The sequence below is a fragment of the Megascapheus bottae genome, chromosome 17, assembly GCF_031878675.1.
Source record: "Megascapheus bottae isolate mThoBot1 chromosome 17, mThoBot2.hap1, whole genome shotgun sequence".
In the NCBI taxonomy this organism is placed as follows: Eukaryota; Metazoa; Chordata; class Mammalia; order Rodentia; family Geomyidae; genus Megascapheus; species Megascapheus bottae.
In genome coordinates, this window is record NC_143525.1 from 20,321,970 (window position 1) to 20,335,740 (window position 13,771).

The 13,771-nt window shown below is 49.5% G+C and overlaps 4 non-coding genes across 4 annotated transcripts; all 4 read right to left on the minus strand.

The window, feature by feature from the left end:
* Positions 1-796: 796 nt before the first annotated feature.
* Positions 797-987, minus strand: LOC150051320 (U2 spliceosomal RNA). Its single transcript, XR_016538537.1, has one exon. It is a non-coding gene; the product is annotated as a U2 spliceosomal RNA (small nuclear RNA).
* Positions 988-3,297: 2,310 nt separating this feature from the next.
* LOC150051321 (U2 spliceosomal RNA) lies at positions 3,298-3,488 on the minus strand. The gene has a single exon (XR_016538534.1). It is a non-coding gene; the product is annotated as a U2 spliceosomal RNA (small nuclear RNA).
* Positions 3,489-11,636: 8,148 nt separating this feature from the next.
* On the minus strand, positions 11,637-11,827 carry LOC150051322 (U2 spliceosomal RNA). The gene has a single exon (XR_016538531.1). It is a non-coding gene; the product is annotated as a U2 spliceosomal RNA (small nuclear RNA).
* Positions 11,828-12,646: 819 nt separating this feature from the next.
* LOC150051323 (U2 spliceosomal RNA) lies at positions 12,647-12,837 on the minus strand. The gene has a single exon (XR_016538535.1). It is a non-coding gene; the product is annotated as a U2 spliceosomal RNA (small nuclear RNA).
* Between the last annotated feature and the right edge of the window lie 934 nt (positions 12,838-13,771).

The following is a 13,771-nucleotide window of genomic DNA, read 5'->3' on the forward strand; positions in this document are numbered from 1 at the left end:
CCGGTCCACCGGCCGTGACGGCGCCGCCAAGCGTGAAGCGAACGGGGAGACCCGGGCCGGCGGACGGGAAGCTCGGCTGCGGGCCGGGAGAGGAGGCGGTGTGGCGGCCCCGGAGAGCGAGCGACGACCGCAGAGCACCGCGGACGCGGAGGCGGGCGCTGTCTGGGATGAGGAGAGATGCGCCGCCCGTCCAGCTGTTCGGGTCTTGGCTGCCGCGGGACAGACAGGCCGGAAGGGCGCCGTGGCTGCCGTGGCTCCCGGGGCAGAGCGCGGGCCTTGAGAAGCGAGTGTCCAAGGCCGGCGCCCGGCCCCGCGCGCGAGCCCCGGGCGGGCAGCAGGCGAGCCGGGAACCACCGCCACCGCCCTTTAGAAGGGCGAGTTGGGCCCAGGGCAGATGCTGCCCAGCGTGACGAAGGCCGGGGTCGGTGCCTCCCAACCCCATACCTAGCAAAAAGCCGGACGTGGTAGCGAGGCTCAAGTGGTAGAGCTCGAGCCAAGCCTAGGGCTGGGGAAAAAATCAACAAAGAAGTACGTCCGGGGGACCGGCTCACGAACCGGGACGTAGCCCGAGGCAGGGGCTGGACAACAGCAGTGGGAGTGGTCGTAGAACAGCCAGCAGCAGTCGTGTGTACACGGTCTGTAGAGGAATAACGAGGTGAAAACAGGTGTAAGAAAGAGAGCAACAGCTGCAGACCTGTAAGGGCTGCGTGCCATGGGGACGCTGCAAAGATGAAAGAAAACACACAAAACAAGTATCTTAGATCTGTCTGCTTTTGGAAACCACAGTAATTCCCCGGAGGGGTGCACCGTTCCTGGAGGTACTGCAATACCAGGTCGATGCGTGGAGCGGACCGAGCAAGCCCCTATTCCGACTCCTAGCTCCAAAAATCCATTTAATATATTGTCCTCGGATAGAGGACGTATCAGATATTAAACTGATAAGAACAGATACTACACTTGATCTTAGCCAAAAGGCCGAGAAGCGATACCGGGTCCCCCCGCCCTGCGCCTCGCCGCCCTCGCCTCCGACACATTGCACTCACGGTGAGCGCCCCGGGCCTCCCTCTCGCGCTCGCCCCGTCCTCCCGCGCGCCCCTCTCAGGACCCCCGCGCCGACTCCTCCCGCTCCCGGGTTTCCACCAGAACCTTTCCTGACCGACCCCGCGGTCCCGCGTGCCTGGCCCGTAGCCCCGCCTCTCATTTGCATGCCCCGCCCTCCTCCGGCCTCCGGGGGCGTGGCTGCGGCCGGGGGATCCCACCCCGCCCTTCGCCCCCAGCCTGGGCCTTCGGTCCCTGCCGGGTACTCGGCCCGACCCCGACCACTCGCACTGCTGGCGGCCCGCTAACTGCCTCCGAGGCCTTGCTCGGTTCTCTGCTTCTGCAGCTGGTCTTCCGGAGGAGAAGGAAACGTTTCCCGCCGGGATCGTTGTGCGTGGCGGTTCCCTGGGCAGGACCTTGGCCCGCGGAGCCGGTCTCGACCCGGTGAGCACCCCGGTGCATGCGGAGGAGCCTCCCGGAGTCCACGCCAGAAATCCTAGCGATTCCGGAGGTTGAACTCGGAAGATCCCAGTTCAAAGCGGGATGGGGGTGGGGAAAGCCGGGGGAGGTAAGCACTGTTGAACGTGAAGCGCAGCCGTGATACCTTCTGTTGAGCCACCTTTATCATGAAAACGTAAAAGGAGAAAAGTGTCATTATGATTCCTACGCTGAGATCCGACCGAAATACGAGCAAGGACAAGCACCGCATTTCGTCCTTAAGGTGTCATACAAAGTACTTAGAAACATGGAGAAAGTCTCCTGTAAAGGACAGGTAACTGCAGTATTACTTAGTAAAATCCGTCTAACTTAAAATAGGCAGGCGATGGAAACAATGCAGCTGCCCTACTGCAGATGAATGGATACAGAAAATGTGGGATATGTACATATCCCCCATTCTACATAGCCAACAGACAAGATAAAATAACGGCATTCGCAGGGAAGTGGATGAATCTAGAGCGAATCATGCTGAGTGAGACAAGTCAAGACCTAAGGATCAAAAGGCGCATGGTATCTTAATATGCGGCTATTGGATCCAAACAGTGCAAGAGCGAGGACTTGTTATTCCCGTACCCAATGCTATGGACATGGTATTGGAAATATCAACACAACTACATAGGCATAAAGTTTTGTGACTCTATACACATAATGTTTTATTTATTTTTCTCCTGTCCCTGGGCTTGCACTCAGTGTCTGGGCACTGTCCTTGGACAATTTTTGCTCAAGGCTACAGCTCTGCTGCTTGAGCCACAGTGCCACTTCAGGCTTTTTCTGTGTATGTGCTGCTGAGGTATTGAACCCAGGGCTTCATGCGTGCTAGGCGAGCACTCTACCACTAGGTCACATTCCCGGCCCCAGACATAATGTTTTTTTGGGTTTTTTTTTTTTTTGCCAGTCCTGGGCTTGGGCTCAGGGTTTGAGCACTGTCCTTGGACTTTCTCAAGGCTAGAGCTCTACCACTTGAGCCTCAGCACCACTTCCGGCTTTTTTTTGTATGTGTGTGTTACCGTGGAATCGAACCCAGGTCTTTGTGTATGCTAGGCAAGCACTCTACCACTAGGCCAAACTCCTGGCCCCATAGACATAATGTTTTAATGCATAGATTAATATGTATCTATGACATACAAAGTCTCAGCCCAATTTCAATTATGTTCTAAAATGTAAGTGCCAGTGATTGTATATAGAGATTCCCTTCTTGAATACTTGTTAAATATGTATGACGTAAAAGTCAATGTTACTAAATAATTTAATAAAAAAAACTGATTTGGAAAATATCCTATCGTCCAACGATATCTAATAGTAATTACAAGGAAGGGGAAGCAATGTCTTAATTTTGGGTATTGCATGTAGAATTCCTTCTAATAGTAATTACAAGGAAGGGGAAGCAATGTCTTAATTTTGGGTATTGCATGTAGAATTCCTTGTATGCTATTTTGAATATGTTGATGTCAGGTGCTTCACTTAGGATATGCTGTTGCTGTTTCATGATGTGTTCATTTTGATCAATAAAACCTGCGCAGTGAAAAAATAAAAAGTGTGCAAAGCCAGCGCTGGGGCCCTGAAATGCAGACCAAAAACTTGCAAAAACTAAACACTTAATAAATCACTAAATATAAAAAAAGTGACTGGGAAGGAATAACCCAATCACTTAACAGATATCTCTAATAAGCAGCATTATGAGCAAGGTAAGAAGAAACCAAGTCATAAACACGAGACAAGGAAGCGTGAGTCACTGTTTTTAAAACCAAGATTGTTCCCCGGGAGGGGTGCACCGTTCCTGGAGGTACTGCAATACCAGGTCGATGCGTGGAGCGGACGGAGCAAGCCCCTATTCCGACTCCTAGCTCCAAAAATCCATTTAATATATTGTCCTCGGATAGAGGACGTACCAGATATTAAACTGATAAGAACAGATACTACACTTGATCTTAGCCAAAAGGCCGAGAAGCGATGCTGGGTTCCCCCACCCTGCGCCTTGCCGCCCTCGCCTCCGACACATTGCACTCACGGTGAGCGCCCCGGGCCTCCCTCTCGCGCTCGCCCCGTCCTCCCGCGCGCCCCTCTCACGACCCCCGCGCCGACTCCCCCGCTCCCGGGTTTCCACCAGAACCTTTCCTGACCGACCCCGCGGTCCCGCGTGCCTGGCCCGTAGCCCCGCCTCTTGTTTGCATGCCCCGCCCCTCTGAGGCGGACCAGGATTCGTGGACTCCACCTACTCGGCGTGAGCCTCACCCTCGCTCTCCCGTCCTTCCCTCGTCTTCACGCGTGCTCTCCACAGGACCACGCTGCAGACTTCTTAACGCTCCCGGCTCTTCACCAGAACCTTTCCTGGCCCGGTGGTCCTGTCCTGTCCTGCGGGGCCTGAATCCCCTCCTCTCATTTGCATGTCCCGCCCCTCCATCGCGGGGGCGGGGCCTGCAGCGTGGACTCCACCTCCCGGGCTTCTTTTTCTTTAATTGTAATTAATAAAAGGGTTACATGATATTTGCCTGATAGAAGGTGCATTAATTCACATGCATTGATACCCTTTCACATGTCTTGGTCTCCATTACCCTCCCCTCCACACACCCCGTCTTGGTTTTCCCCTCTTCCCTATCCAATTTCAAATAACCAAATATAAATAAATCCAATATATCATATAACAAAGTGAGATACTATACCAATATGAGATAACCAAGGGACAACAAAAGAGATGAGAGATAACATAGTACATTAAGGATAACATTCATTATATGGTTTTTGTTTCAATATCCTGGAGGTCTTTTCAATTAGCTTCATACTATATGGCTTTATGTATCAAGGTTTTGCTCTATTGCAGATCTCTGCTAGAAGAGCCCAAGGTTTCTACTGATTATGACAAATAAGGGAAACCACTGAGCCTAAGTTCCTTTGAGGGCCGGGAGTTTGGCCTAGTGGTTAAAGTGCTTGCCAAGCATGCACGAAGCCCTGGGTTCGAATCCTTGGTTCCACATATATAGAAAAAGCCGGAAGTGGTGCTGAGGCTCAAGTGGTAGAGTTCTAGCCTTGAGAAAGTCCAAGGACAGTGCTCAGGCCCTGAGCTTAAGCCCAAGACTGGCAAAAAAAAAAAAAAAAAAAGTTCCTTTGAGTCTGGCTTACTTCACTTAATATGAATTTTTCTAAGACTTTCCATTTCCTAACAAATGGGTCGATGTCCTTTTTTCTGACAGCAGCATAGAATTCCATTGTGTACAAATACCACAACTTGTTGATCCACTCATCAACTGAGTGACATCTAGGTTGGTTACATAATTTTGCTATGGTGAATAATGCTGCAATGAACATTGTTGTGCTAGTGGATTTAGTATGCCCTAGTTTCTGGATGGTTGGGTAAATGCCAAGTAGTGGAACTGCTGGGTCATAGGGGAGTTCTATGTTTAGCCTTTTGAGGCACTGCCATACTGCTTTCCATAGTGGTTGAATGAGTTTGCACTCCCACCAACAGTATAGTAGTGATTCCTCCTGGCCACATCCCCTCCAGCATCTGGTGTTATTTGTTTTCCTGATCCTGGCCATTCTAACTGGAGTGAGGTAGAATCTTAGAGTTGTTTTGATTTGCATTTCTTTTATGACCAGAGATGTTGAGCATTTCTTCATGTGTCTATAGGCCATTTTTGTTTCTTCTTCAGAGAAGACTCTCTTTAAGTCTTTGGCCCATTTTTTAATGGGATGGTTGTTACTTTGGAGATTAGTTTGGGAGTGATTCAATTTTTTGAGCTGTTGATATATTTTAGATATGAGGCCTTTGTCCGTTGTTGGTTGGTGAAGATCTTCTCCCACTCTGTAGGCTTCCTAATTAATTTACTAGCTATGTCCTTTGCCATACAAAAGCTGTGCAGTTTATTGCAGTCCCACTTATCCAACCTTTCTCTTATTTGCTGTGATTCTTGGTCCTTATTTTTGTAATTAGTAAAAGGGTTACATGATATTTGCCAGATAGAAGGTGCGTTAATTATTCTTGGTCCTTATTAAGAAAGTTTCGACCTGTGCCAAGGAGGCCTAGTGTATCTCCTATTCCTTCCTGTAGAGTTTTCAGTGTGTCAGCTTTTACCTCCAGGTCTTTGATCCATTTGGAGTTAATTCTAGTGCAGGGTGACAAAGAAGGATCCAACTTTAGTTTTCTGCAGGTGCTTAACCAGTTCTGCCAGCACCACTTGTTGAAGAGGCTGTCTTTCTTCCATTCTATTTTTTTGGCTCCCTTGTCAAAGATTAGGTGGCCATAGGTCTGTGGTTTAATATCTGGGTCCTCAGTTCTATTCCATTGGTCTTCAGGCCTGTTCTTGTGCCAGTACCCAGCTGTTTTGCTGGGAGACTGATCGGAGCTCCAGCGACGCCCCTCACTCTCACCCCACCCCCTTTTTTTCGTGGCAAGGTGGTATTTGTTTTTGTCTTACAGCTCCGAAGAAGAAGGACTCCACCGGAGGATTGATGCTGAGCTGACTGAGAGAGTGGTCTTGGAGGTGGTGAAAGTTCTGCATTTTCTTGAAGGAGGACAAGCTTGCAAAACATACCTACAAGCGAAGCCCAGGCTACATGGACTCCAGTAGGCAGGCTGCCACACACCTCTTCCCCTCCACAAGGCTTAGGCTGTGCTTCATTAGAAGAAGCCCTCTACCGGGGTGGGAATGTGTCCCGCATGCCTGAGGTCCTGGGTTCCTTCCTTACTACCACATAGAGAGAAAAGGCCAGAAGTGGTAGATTGAGCGAGAGAAGCTCTGGACCCTGAATTCAAGACCCAGTTTTGGCAATGAAGAAAGAAAATAAAATACAGGAAGAGAAGAAAGAAGACCTTTACCCCGACCTTGAATCCTGCTTCTGAACCTTGACCTCGATCCTTTGCCTAGGCTCCCAGACATTAGGAGGAGCCTGTCACAGCCTGTTTGCGAGACCAAGAACGACGCGCTCTTCATCTCTGGACTGCGGCTGGCGGGTCTTGTTAAACCACGTGCTGTGGAGTGTGTGTGCGCGCGTGCGCTCTCACGCGTGCCAGTACTGGGGCTTCACCTCAGGGCCCCCTACTCTCTTTAGTTGTGTGTTTGGTGTTTTTTTTTTTTTCTACTCAAAACTGGTGCTCTACCTACCTCTTGAGCCACACGTCCCCTTCTGGCTTCTTGCTGCTTTACTGGCGGTAAGACTCTCTCACCCTGGTCGGCCAGGAGTGGCGCTTACAACCTAAATCCTTTGGAGCCTTAGATCTCCGCCTCCTGAGTAGCTAGGGTTTACAGGTGTGAGCCACAGGCGCTCAACCCACCGTGCCCCGCCTCAGCAGCCACCACTGCCAGTCACTCCTAGGACCCCCACCCGGCTCTCCAGGGGCTCCCAGTGGCTCCTTCTTGTCGACCACCTGCAGTCACTCGCCGTGCGCACAGCGAGGCCTCTCCGGGCCAAAGACTTGAGTGTGGATGGCCGGCGGACATCTGTCCTCCGGTAGGCGTCCCGCCGACACCGCAAGTCGGGTTCGTCCAGGCTCTCCTCCCGGCTTGCTCTTCCGTCCCTTTCCTCTGACCCGTCGGGGGCTTGAACTCAAGACTCGGCCCCCGTCCCTGCACGTCTCTTGCGAGCGCTCCACCCCCTGTGCCGCGATGCCTTTCCCGAGTGGTTTAGTGGAGCTAAGAGTGTCACGGACTTTCCTGCCCGGGCCGGCTTCGAACCCTGATCCTCAGATCGGCTTCAACCTAGGTTTAAGTCCTCGGTGAAGCCCACAGAAAGCGCAAGGTAGACTGACGCCCGATATTTTGCTCAGGTAGGTGTTGATTTTAGCCAGATCCAACTCACACACAAAACACTGAAACACGGCATTTCCATCCTGGTGCTCGATATGTACCAGTCGACCTGGTACAAAACAAGGCTTGCAAGGAAGAACCAGACTGACTTCGTTTTTCCCCCAAGCGGCCACCAGGGGTCAGCATCTGCTCATCTCCATCCCTTTGCAGTGCCCCGGGTCAAATCGAGGCAGGGAGTCACTAGCATTGGAGCAGGGGCTCTTGGCTCAGGCCTGTAATCCTAGCTACTCAGGAGGCTGAGATCTGAGGATCATGGTTCAAAGCCTGGGCATGAAAGTCTGTGAGATTCATATCTCCAATTAACCTCCAGGAAACCAGAATTAGCACTGTGGCTCAAGTGGTAGAGTGCTACCCTTGAGCTGAAAAGTTCAGGGACAGCACGCAGGCCCAGCGTTCAAGCCCCACAACCTTAAAATATAAAACAAAACAAAGCAAAAAGGCCCTGGCCCTTCCACACATTCTCTGCTCCTGTTTTTTTTTTTCTTTCAATTTACTCATGAGGAAGCAGAGCTAGGATTTGCAAACCAAGACTTATTGATTCCTAAGATGATCACTGCTCTTGGACACCTGTTCCATATGAACCTTCTTTCACCTATTAGACACCTTAGACAAGGACTTGGCTAAAATGCTGCAGGGCCAGACATGGTGACACAGGCCTGAAATCACAATGTTCCAGAGCCTGAGGCAAGACACAGCTCAAATTTGAGGCCAGCCTGAACTAAATAGAAAATTCCAGGCCAGCCTGGGGCAGTTTGCCTTTGCTATCACCACTCAAAGGACAGTGGGATATGATGATTCTCCTGTCCTACGTTTGGGTACCCCAAAATTGCCACCCATCCTTGCTGTTTCTTAGGGGCTAGTTTCACTCCTTTGTCCTAAAGATTTCCCTGATGAGATGCTGCAGCCCTAGCTGAGTGCAAAATGGCTGTAGAGGGAGGGCTTAGAGCAAAGAGAGATACAAAATGGAGACAAGGGGGGCCGGGAGTTTGGCTTAGTGGTTAAAGTGCTTGCCTAGCATGCATGAAGACCCGGGTTGGATTTCTCGGTACCACATACATAGAAAAAAGCCAGAAGTGGTGCTGAGGCTCAAGTGGTAGAGCTCTAGCCTTGAGAAAGTCCAAGGACAGTGCTCAGGCCCTGAGCTCAAGCCCAGGACTGGCAAAAAAAAAAAAAAAAAAAAAAAAAAGAAGACAAGGGATGCCAAGGTTTTTCTCTGTGGGCCTGTTGGGAGCCAGAGTGTGGAGTCAGACTGACCCATGCATCTGCATAACTCAGTTAAGATAACCACACAAAGATAGGAGCTGTCATGTACAGCGCTGTGCCTAGGAACTTTTGAGCTACATTGTCTGTATTGTGAAATCTTTATCAATTTATTGCTTTATTGTTTTATGGCCTTGTCCTGCTTAACTGACCTGAGATTTACCACTTTGTAGGAATGTAACCCCTGGCAGTTCCCTGGTTTGAAGAAAGTTTATAAGACTGGATTTAGAAATAAACGGTCTTAAGCTCACAGCCTTCATGGACTGCTGACGTGGGCTGTAGTCCTTCCGACCCCATCTGTTTGTCTCTTGTCTATTTCTTTTTTTAAAAATATTTTTTATTGTAATTAATAAAAGGGTTACATGATATTTGCCATATAGAAGGTGCATTAATTCACATACATTGATACCCTTTCACATGTCTTGGTACCCTTTACCCTCCCCCCCCACCCCCTCTTGTCTATTTCTTTTCCAAGTCTTCACCCCCTAAATCAGGAATCTAGGTTCGTTGCCAGCTGGCCCCGGCATGGGTCCAAGTAAGTAGTCAGCATTCCTCAGCAAAAACAGTTCATGGATTGCTTCAAATGGACTTTCAATAGACTGAAGTTAGGGTAAGATGGAAAATACTGGCATTGGGGCTTTTGTAGCTATTGAGATTGATGAGAAATTCTTATCCCTAGGTCCCATCTGCATGACTGAGATCACCTGTTCAGCAGGAAGTTTTTATTTTTCATGTAATTTTTATTGTAATTAATAGAAGGGTTACATTACATTCGCCAGATAGATGGAAGGTGCATTACTTCACATACATTGATACCCTTTCCCATGTCTTGGTCCCCATTTCCCTCCCCCTACCCCCGCCCTTATCTTGTTTTCCCCCCTTTCCTATCCAATTTCAAATAACCAAATACAAATATATCCAATATATCAGATAACAAAGTGAGATACTGTTACAATATGAGATAACCAAGGGAAAGCAAAAGAGATGAGAGATAACATAGTACCTTAAGGACAACAATCACTCATTATATGGCTTTTGTTTCTATATCCTAGAGGTCCTTTCATTTAGCGTCATACTGTATGGCCTTATGTATCTAGGTTTTTCAGCAGGAAGTTTTAATTCCAGTCTTATCAGAGACATTGTGAGCAGATTCTCCATTACAATTTATCCATCACCATTGCCCCTGACTGGCTGCAGCTACCTATCCAGATGCTTGTTTCAACTGGTGGCAGGGCTTGATCTTGGGGCCTAAATGGTGTAGCGGAGCCTCTTTTGCTCGAGGATACTGCTCTGCCACTCAAGCCACAGCACTGCCTCTGGCTTTTTTGGTAGCTTATCAGAGACAGAGTCTCATAGATTTTCATACCCAGGCTCCCTTTGAACCACAATCCTCAGATCTTTGCTTCTGAGTAGCTTCCTAGCTACTGATGTGAACCACCAATGGGCGCCCATGTTTACTTTTTTTTTTTTTATCCTTCTGTCCTTGGGCTTAAAAACAGCCTGGGCACTGTCCCTGAGCTTGTCAGCTCAAGGCTACCACTCTACTCCTTGAGCCTCAGTGCTACTTCAGTTTTCCAGTGATTAATTGGAGATAAAAGTCCAACAGAGGGCCAGGAGTTTGGCCTAGTGGTTAAAGTGCTTGCCTAGCAATGCATGAAGACCCGGGTTCGATTCCTCGGTACCACATACATAGAAAAAAAGCCGGAAGTGATGCTGAGGCTCAAGTGGTAGAGCTCTAGCCTTGAGAAAGTCCAAGGACAGTGCTCAGGCCCTGTGCTCAAGCCCAGGACTGGCCAAAAAAAAAAAAAGTCCAACAGACTCTTTAGTGCTCAGGCTGACTTTGAACCGTGATCCTCAGATCTCAGCCTCCTGAGTAGCTAGGATGACAGGCGTGAGGCACCACCTGCATGCTTACTTCTAAAATATGATTTGAATGACTTCCAGCTGGATTCTCTTGAGCTTTGTAGTTTTGTGATTAGCACATAACTGTATCAGTCATGTGAACATTTGAATTGTTCAAATGATCAAGAAGTTCTTTTTGTTTTCTTTAGCTATAGTTCTTAGGTGTGTGTGTGTGTGTGTACTAGACGTGTTTATTCTTCCATTTGAGTCACACCTCTAATCCTTCAGGTGGTTCTTCACTGGCTCTTGGAACAGGGTTAACTTGAAGGGCAGTATTTTGCATGGGTTACAGCAGTAAGTATCCTTAGTTTGAGACCCTCTTTCTCAAGAGTAATACTTTCCATGGGGAGAGAGAGAAGGAAGTGATAAGTGATCCCCAAGATGCCTTCTTAGCAGTTTTTGCTCATGAATATTACTTTCATGGGTTGGCTGCTATGTGGTTTAGTGGGAGAATGCTTGCATGGCATGCAGGGAGCCAGCTGTTGAACCCAGAGCTTCATGCGTGCTAGGCGAGCACTCTACCACTAGGTCACACTCCCGGCCCCAGACATAATGTTTTAATACATAGATTAATGTGTATCTATGACATACAAAGTCTCAGCCTAATTTCAATTATGTTCTAAAATGTAAGTGCCAGTGATTGCATATAGAGATTCCCTTCTTGAATACTTGTTTGTTAAATATGTCATTTGAAGTACGATGTAAGGGGCCGGGAGTTTGGCCTAGTGGTTAAAGTGCTTGCCTAGCATGTATGAAGACCCGGGTTCGATTCCTTGGTACCACATTCCAACGCTATCTAGTAGTAATTACAAGGAAGGGGAAGCAGTGTCTTAATTTTGGGTATTGCATGTAGAATTCCTTGTGTGTTATTTTGAATATGCTGATATAAGGTGCTTCATTTAAGATATGTTGTTTCATGATCTATTTATTTTGGTCAATAAAACCTACCAATGAAAAAAAGTGCGCAAAGACAGTGAATGTCAGAGCCCTGAAAGGGAAGAACTTGCAAAGACAAAACAAGAAAACACGAAACAGGACATCCAGTGAAGAGATGTCTAGGAGACTTCGAGAAACGCCAACATAAAGAAGGGTAAGTTTGCGAAACAGTCTACTCTTGAAACCGAGATTGTTCCCCGGGAGGGGTGCACCGTTCCTGGAGGTACTGCAATACCAGGTCGATGCGTGGAGCGGACGGAGCAAGCCCCTATTCCGACTCCTAGCTCCAAAAATCCATTTAATATATTGTCCTCGGATAGAGGACGTATCAGATATTAAACTGATAAGAACAGATACTACACTTGATCTTAGCCAAAAGGCCGAGAAGCGATGCCGGGTACCCACACCCTGCGCCTTGCCACCCTCGCCTCCGACACATTGCACTCACGGTGAGCGCCCCGGGCCTCCCTCTCGCCCTCGCCCCGTCCTCCCGCGCGCCCCTCTCACGACCCCCGCGCCGACTCCCCCGCTCCCGGGTTTCCACCAGAACCTTTCCTGACCGACCCCGCGGTCCCGCGTGCCTCGCTCGTAGCTCCGCCTCTCATTTGCATGCCCCGCCCTCCTCTGGCCTCCGGGGGCGTGGCTGAGGCCGGAGGATCCCACCCCGCCCTTCACCCCCAGCCTGGGCCTTCGGTCCCTGCCGCGTACTCGGCCCGACCCCGACCACTCGCACTGCTGGCGGCCCCGCTAACTGCCTCCGAGGCCTTGCTCGGTCCTCTGCTTCTGCAGCTGGTCTTCCGGAGGAGAAGGAAACGTTTCTCGCCGGGATCGTTGTGCGTGGCGGTTCCCTGGGCAGGACCTTGGCCCGCGGAGCCGGTCTCGACCCGGTGAGCACCCCGGTGCATGCGGAGAAGCCTCCCGGAGTCCACGCCAGAAATACTAGCGACTCCTGAGTCGAAGCGTTGGGGGAGAGGAAACAAGGGAACAACGAGAAACACTGCTGGAGAGGAGAGGAAAAGCAGCCGTTACACCACCTTTACCTTAGAACCTTAAAGTTCAGAGTTCTTATTATTTCTGCATGGAGATTAGGAACCAGGCGACCAAATGAAAGTCAACACAACTTAAGACCATGGAAGACCCTACATAATTAAAACAAACAGAAAAACAATAAGATATTGTTACTCTAACTTTTAACCGCATAATTCCCCCGAGAGGGGTGCACCGTTCCTGGAGGTACTGCAATACCAGGTCGATGCGTGGAGCGGACGGAGCAAGCCCCTATTCCGACTCCTAGCTCCAAAAACCCATTTAATATATTGTCCTCGGATAGAGGACGTATCAGATATTAAACTGATAAGAACAGATACTACACTTGATCTTAGCCAAAAGGCCGAGAAGCGATGCCGGGTACCCACACCCTGCGCCTTGCCGCCCTCGCCTCCGACACATTGCACTCACGGTGAGCGCCCTGGGCCTCCCTCTCGCGCTCGCCCCGTCCTCCCGCGCGCCCCTCTCAGGACCCCCGCGCCCACTCCTCCGCTCCCGGGTTTCCACCAGAACCTTTCCTGACCGACCCCGCGGTCCCGCGTGCCTCGCTCGTAGCTCCGCCTCTCATTTGCATGCCCCGCCCCTCTGAGGCGGACCAGGATTGGTGGACTCCACCTACTCGGCGTGAGCCGTGGCAGTGCTGAAACAGGCTCTAAACTGCAGTGTGTGCGTACGTGTGTGTGTGTGCGTGCGTGTGTGTGTGTACTGATACTGGGACTTGAACTCAAGGCCTAGGTGCTCAAGGTTGGTACTCTACCACTTGAGCTGTTTGCTGGTTAATTAGAGATAAAACTTAACCAGTTTTGCCATCCCCAGGCTGGCTTTGGACCATAATTCTCAAATCTCAACCTTCTGAGTAGCTAGGATGACAACTTGCTAATCTTTCTCTCTATTTGCATGCCAGTCCTGGGGCTTGAAGTCAGGTCTTAGGGACTGTTCTTAAGTTTTTATGCTCAAGACTAGTGTTCTGCCACCTGAGCTATAGTGACAATTCCAACTTTCTTAGTGGTTTGTTGGAGATAAGAATCTTATAGGCTTTTCTGCCATGGCTGGTTTAAACTGTGATCCTCAGTGATCAGTGTCTAGCTTTCCTGCTCCCTTCTTGCCTGGCTATGGACAAAGATTACATGCATAAACTACCAGTGCCGAGTAACATACTTTCTAAGTAAGCTTTACATGGATATATCCAGGATAGAGTGGCCCACCCAGGTTCCATAGCTAGCAGGTAACTGGATTGAACTTCAGTCTTTTTGACATCAAAGCCCAAGCTGCATCTACTACAATGACCC